This window comes from Sorex fumeus, unplaced genomic scaffold (assembly GCF_029834395.1).
Source record: "Sorex fumeus unplaced genomic scaffold, SorFum_2.1 ptg000040l, whole genome shotgun sequence".
Classification (NCBI taxonomy): Eukaryota; Metazoa; Chordata; class Mammalia; order Eulipotyphla; family Soricidae; genus Sorex; species Sorex fumeus.
The window spans coordinates 1,490,480-1,497,906 of NW_026606097.1; positions in this window are offsets into that span (position 1 = coordinate 1,490,480).

Here is a 7,427-nt window from a genome sequence, read left to right on the forward strand (position 1 = left end):
TCCAGGAACATTTTCTTAAGATGATAGTTTTTGGAAATACACATTCTCAATACTGAGTTGAGTCTTCAAAAAACAAAAATTCCAGAATACGAGATATGCAAAGATGCAACAGTGGAAAAGATGCTTATCAGATATGTCGACCTGTATTCCAACCTCAGTGCTCCACAACATATGAGAATTCTCCCAGGTATGTAGCTCTGAGCTGAGAGCCAGGTGTAGGGCTTGATCACAGCTCCATACAATAGAACACAGAAAGGCCTGAATAATGAAGGTTTGGCTGACTTTTGATTGAAGACAATTCCCTGCAGCATTGTGGTTGGTTTCTGCCAAAACCCCCAGAAAACAGGGTTTTTGGGCCATGCCAGGATCAGAGCAAAGAATGGTCCAGTGTTATCATTAACGTCTGCCCATTTTTTTCTCAACTCAATGAAAAACACATTAAGTGGAAATAATTTCTATACAGAAAAAGGAAGCACCAGTTTCAAGCAAAAAAAAATACACCCGAGTCTGGGTTCGGTTGTAGCTCACTACAGAGCTCGGGATGCATGTATGAAAGCAAAGCTGCGTCGCCACAAAGCTGAGAATGCAGGGGCCACTGAAATCAACTAACCTAATTGAATCAATGTCAGGATAATTAAGGATTTGGGGTTATTTTTGTTTATGTTCATATACTGGGACAATGTCACACGAAACAGTGTTCATAGTGCTTTGCAACTGACCCTTAGGAAGCAGAAATTCTTGACCTAAAAAAAAAAAGACATCAAAGTTGGGACGAGAGACAGCAAAGTGGGTAAGGGAATTTGTCTTGCACATTGCCAACCCAAATCAGTTCCTGGCATCCCATATGATTCCCAAGTACCATCAACAGGAATTCCCAACTGCAGAGCCAAAAGTAAACCCTGAGCATCTCCAGATAAGGTACACAAGCCAAACCAAAAAAATAATGGAGGGGCTGGAGCAATAGCAGAGCCGGCACAGCATTGGCCTTGCATGCGGCCGACCCAGATTTAATTCCCAGCATCCCACCTGGTCCCCTGAGCATCGCCATGAGTAATTCTTGAGTCAGACCCAGGAGTAACCCCTGTGCATCGCCGGGTGTGACCCAAAAATAAATAAATAAACAAATAAATAAAAAGAAAGAAAAGAAAGAAAAAAAGAAAATAAAAATTTTCACTTGCAAACCTTACTCACCCACAGGGAATGAGCCACTGGGTGACCTTTTCCCATCACAACAGCCAATCAAAGCACAGAGGAGAATTGGGTTTCCTGCTGCAAGGGGGCTGGGGCCCTGCCCTTTGAAGTGAATCTGAAGGTTCTACACTAGTGATGCCAGGGCCAAAGGCTCTGGAAACAGCCAAGCTCAGCCCAATGCAGGCAGGTTTGAGAGAGCTAAGCCCTGCCCTGAGTAGGTCCCTCAGCCCAGCACCCATCCACTTCTGAGCCTTCCCAGAGCTGGAGGCGATCCTGGCTAAAGGGACCCTCCCACGATCACTTGCTCACACGTGTGAACCCTGCACCCTGGCACAGGCCCCACTCCACTGCCCAAAGCCTCTGGGTCCCCCTAAAGCCTTTGCCACACCTCAGGAACCGCCTGGATATCAGGAACGTGTGAAAAACAAAAGTGAAAGTGCCCCCAGGCTGGCCCAGCTCTGCCACTCACAGTGCAGGCGACTGGGAGGCCACTAGTATCCTGCCACAAATTTGGTCTCCACAGTCCCCCTGTATAAAGAGTCGCCAATTCCTCCTCTACCCACGAGAACTGTGGCGGCCTGAGCCAGGCAACCACGACTAGAATAGAAAGGATGCTGAAAGTACCAGTTCTGTGACATCACTTCCGCATCCGACAGGATCCTTAAAGGGCCATGGTCCAGATGCAGAGAGACCCTCTGCCCCTATCTAGGTAAATTGGTGCTTTAAGGGGGCTAGACTGGATAAAGTAGTGGAGAGGCAGCTGCTGGAGTGGTGGGTCACACAGTGGGGGGCTGAGGTAAGGACAAGAACCCTGATCCTGTACTGGTCAGTCAACCATTAAAATAATGCTCTCACAAACAGTCCAACAGGAAAAAAAAATGTGGGTTGATTCAAGGTCAAACAGGCAGGTTGGAACAAGGCATCTGACACTGAGTTTCGTGTGTAAGTAATCAAGATGGGGCGAAAGCAATGACTCTGAAGCCAGCCCAGAGATGCAGAGAGGAACTGGCCTAGTACCAACCCAGAGAGCTGCACAGACACTGGAGAGGGGAAGAGCCTGGTAATACCATAAGAGAACACTGTCCAGCCAACATGCTACCTCTTGAAAACGCCTGACCAGTAGACTCTTGCCTACAAGAAAAACTACAGGAGGCAGTTTCAGAAACACAATTTCAAATCCAGAGTATGGACAAGAGGGATATTACAGTGGGGTGGACGCTTGCCTTGTATGTGGTCAATCTGGGTTCAATCCTCAAAATTCCAAATGGTTCCCTGAGCACCATCAAAGTGAAAATCAAGGAGTAAGCTCTGTGCACTGCCAGGTGTGTACCACCAACAAACATATATATATATATATATATATATATATATATATGGAGCGATAGCACAGTGGGTAGGGCTTTTGCCTTGCAAGTGGCTAACATAGCGTACCCGAATTCGATTTCACTGCCCCTCTTGGAGAGGTAGGCAAGCTACCGAGAGTATCTCACCTGCACAGCAAAGCCTGGCAAGCTACCCGTGGCATATTCAATATGCCAAACACAGTAACAAGAAGTCTCAAAATGGAGACATTACTGGGCCTGCTCGAGCAAGATAGATGAACAACGGGAGGACAGTTTTTTTGACATATATATAATATATGGAGTATTTGTATTATACATAATGTATATCATATAAATTACATCACGGATCATTGTCCTCCTATTGTTCATCGATTTGCTCGAGCAGGCCCAGTAACGTCTCTATCATGAGAATTGTTATTCCTGTGTTTGGCATATTGAATACATCACGGGTATCTTGCCAGGCTCTCCGTGAGGGCGAGACACTCTGGGCAGCTTGCTGGGCTCTCCGAGAGGGGTGGAGGAATTGAACTCTGGTCGGCCATGTTGGCTGCGTGCCAGGCAAACGCCCTACCCGCTGTGCTATTGCTCCAGCCCATAAATTACATATATATCAAATTTATATCTATGTACATGTATGTACACATAAAAACCTAGAGTATATTCCGACCCTAAGAATAGAGGATAATAGGCAGCAAACCATTCTGGTCACTTTGGAGCCTTTTATGGCCTTTAAACAGAACTGAATCCTTTTTATCATTGGAGTGACTATGAGATTGATGGAACTTTGCTAATTCCAAATAGAATGCTTATTTTATTTCTCTAATATTATTATTGAACTGACAGGTGGGATCCAGGAACCTGACCAACCTTGTGAGTAATCACAGGAAAATGGAAGGGCCAGTTGGGATGTGGGGAGCCTGGGGAGTGCTGGGATGTGGGGAAATGACCCATATTCCCAACATGTGTCAGACATTTGAATCAAGGAGCCACTGCCATCCTTTCAAACGTCCTTCTACTCACAGTAAAGTTCATTTAAACTGTTTCCAGTAGAGACCAAAGAGACAGGACAGCAGGGAGGACATTTCTCTTGCATTACCTTTATTTTTTTTGAATGGGAAAATACTTTATTTTCAAAACCAAAGCAAAAAAGATGTCTTATGAGTAAAAGATAGGTAAGATATTCCATATTTTACAACATGAAAACATTTTTTATAATTATAAATAATATAGGGCTGGAGCGATAGCACAGTGGGTAAGGCATTTGCCTTGCACACAGCCAACATTGCCAACCCGGGTTCGATTCCTCCGCCCCTCTCAGAGAGCCTGGCAAGCTACCAAAAGTATTTCGCCTGCACGGCAGAGCCTGGCAAGCTACCCGTGACATACTTGATATGCCAAACACAGTAACAACAAGTCTCATGAAGGAGACGTTACTGGGCCCGCTCGAGCAAATCGATGAACAACGGGAGGACCATGACCGTGATAAATAATATAGTCTCTGGGTCTTGGCCGGTGATGGGATTACACGGCGCCAGTGGGCCAGTTGATGGTTGTGACCCCTGCCTACTGGAATTTGGAGGATCTGGGTGGAGGATGCTCAGCCCCGATCCGAGCAAGCTCAGAGATCTCAGCCCCGGGACCCGCATGCCTTTGTTCCTCTGCCGGTACCTTCATGAGTGTGTAGAGTTGTCTCAGCATGGTGGTGGCTGGATCTGGAGGTCTTCGGCTGCCAGAGCCCTGGTTGGGGTGGGGAGGGAAACTCAACCCATTCCCCTCTAAGGGGCCCTGGTGAGGACAGCCAGGCGTGGGGGCAGGAGACTCTGAGCTGTTTTCTTTCAGCTTTCAGAGCTGGGTTTTATACTCTCTGGGTCTTGGCCGTTGATGGGATTACACGGCGACAGGGGGCCAGTTGGTGGGTGTGACCACTGCCTACTGGAATTTGGAGGATCTGGGTGGAGGATGCTCAGCCCCGATCCTGAGCAGGCTTGGAGATCTCAGCCCCGGGACCCGCATGCCTTAGTAAAACCCAGTCAAAGGACAGACAACAACGGAGGGGGGGGGGGGGGACTGGGGCCCTGCCGTTTGAAGTGAATCTGAAGGTTCTACACGAGTGAGTGATGCCAGGGCCAAACGCTCTGGAATAGGACAGAGCAAAGTCCCATGTTGAGAGGGTCGGGACAGCCAAGCCCTGCCCTCTGCATGTCCCGCAGGCCCCGAGCTCAGGCCCTGCGCTCAGCCCCACGCCCACCTGCTGCTGACCATTCATGGAGCTGGAGGTGATGGTGGCCAAAGGGGACCCCATGATCATCCACACACACCGCAACCCCTGCACCCCCTAAAGCCTCTGGGTTCCCCTAAAGCATCCTTCATGCCTAAGGAAATGGCTGATATCAGAAATGAAAGTAAAACAAGCACAAAAGGGCTTCCCCCCCCCCCAAGCTGGAGCGGCCGGATGCTTACAGGGCGGAGAACGGAGAACGGAAGGCACTGGGAGCTCACCAACCGCCACTGGCATCCTGACAAAAAATAGGTCTTCACAATCCCCCTTTCATGAAGGGCCGCCATTCCTCCTCTACCACCAGACCAATGGCGGCCTGATCAGGCAACCACAATGGGAAGAGAAAAAATATCCGAAGGTCCCTGGCCTGGGACGCCACTTCCACTGCTGCCAGAACCTGAGCCTTAAAGGGCCATGGTCCAGATGCAGAGCCCCTTTTTGCCCACCCATGTGAATCTGTGCTTCAAAGGGGATGGATGGGATAAAGGTGTAGAGAGGTGGCTGTGGAGAGTGGTGGGTCACACAGTGGGGGTGGGTGGGGATAAGAAGACCCCTGATCCTGTACTGGTCAGTCAAACAATGACCCAATGCTCTCACACACAGTCCATCAGGAAAAACGCAGCTGGGGTGATTCAAGGTAAAACAGGAAGGTTGGTACAATTCACTGGTTGCTGAGTTTCTTTGGGAAATAATCAAGATGGGTTGAAAGCAGTGACTGCAAGCCAGCCCTGGAGATGCAGAGAGGAACTGGCTTAGCAGCAGCCCAAAGAGCTGGACAGACACTGGAGCAGGAGCAGAGGCTGGTAAGAACATCAGAGAGCAGTGTATGGTCAATGTACTACACCTTGAAAACACCGAACCAGGGCACTCTTATCTACAAGGAAAGAATCAGAAGCACAATTTTAAATCCAGACCATGGGGCAAGAGGTTAGTACAGTGGCTTGGGCGCATGCCTTGCATTTGGTCAATTTGGGTTCAACCCTCAGAATCCCAAATGGTCCCATGAACACCATCGAAGTGCAAAGCCAGGAGTAGATCCTGAGCACTGCAGGCTGCGCCAAAATCATATATTCCGACACTAAAACTGGAGGCTAATGGGCAGCAAGCCATTCTGGTCACCTTGGAGCCATTTTTGTCCTTTAAGCAGATCTGAATCCTTTTTATCATTCTGGTGACTACTATATTGAGGGGACTTTGCTAATTCTAAATACAACACTTAATTTTTTCTGTAATATTATTGAACGTGGGGGGGGGGATCCAGGAATGTGAACAACCTTGTAAGTAATCATAGGTAAATGGAACAGCCTTCTGGGTTGTGGGGAGCTGACCCATATTCCCGGCATTTGTCAGACATTTGACTCAAGGGGCCCATCCCATCCTTTCCTGTCTTTCTAAACACAGGAATGTTCATTTAAGCTGTTTCCAATAGGGGCCAAAGAGTAGGTACAATAGACAGGACATTTGCCTTACACCAGGTTTAACAGGGTTCCCGGAGTACCGCCACGAGTAATCTCTGAGTATTTCAGGATATGACCCCAGAAAGATGGGAAAAACGAAGTTTAAAATTTAAAAACAAACTGTCTTCACGGCACTCCATTAAAGAACCTTGCCAGGGCCATTTAACTAAGATAACACTTTCTGAAACATTTATCCTTTGTACTTAGACAACACTAAAAAGTATCTGAACACATGGGAGGCAGAGATGGCGTGGGGGAACGATCTGGTCACACACAGCCCATCGGGACTCCAACCACGGTACCCTATAATGATCCTGAGTACCCCAGGTATGGATGACTGAGCTGAGAGTGAGGAGTAGGACTCAGCTGCATGTGGCTCCAAAGAACATGAATCAGGAGGCCCTGAAGAACGAAGGTGTGGCTGTTTCTCTTCCATAATCCCCCAAACCAGGGGCCTCAAAACCAAGTCACAGGGGCTGGAGCGATAGTCCAGGGGGAGGACTTTTTCCTTGCATGGAGCCAGGCCAGTTTCAATCCCTGCCATCCCATATGGTCCACAGGCACAGCCAGGAGTAATTACTGATTGTGGAGGCAAGAGTAACCCCTGAACACCACTGGGTGTGAACCAAAAAGCAAAAAAAAATATCTAGACAGAGTCACAACAAAGAATAAGACAGGGGTGAGCATTGACAGCCCTGAGCGAAGGGGATTTTTTTTTTTTGCCTTTTAATTCACATTCCTCCTGGCTTTCACCAGAAAATCTAAAAAGCACGTGTTAACATCCACATCAAGTTTAAATTGTGGAACCCTGGCATAGACTTTCACTTATAGACTGACATCACAAAAAGTTTGTTACACACTAAGGGATTATTTCCTTCCTGGCTGCACTTTTGTAGCACAGCATCCCATGGTACAAAGAAAACAAACTTTACCAAAGGGGCCTGTTTTGACATTAAAATAACATTAAAAATTGTTATTACGGCATTGAGTAGTTGCTACCCCTAACTCTGTGGGATGGGGAATAAAGCCTGTGGGAGATGGGTGAAGAGAGGGATAAAGAGCAGTGGGAGACTGGTATAGGTGCGCAGGAGAATGGAATAAAGAGCAACTGATCACTGTGAGTCCACAAAGTAAAATGTGCGGGTGCAGTCAGTCCAC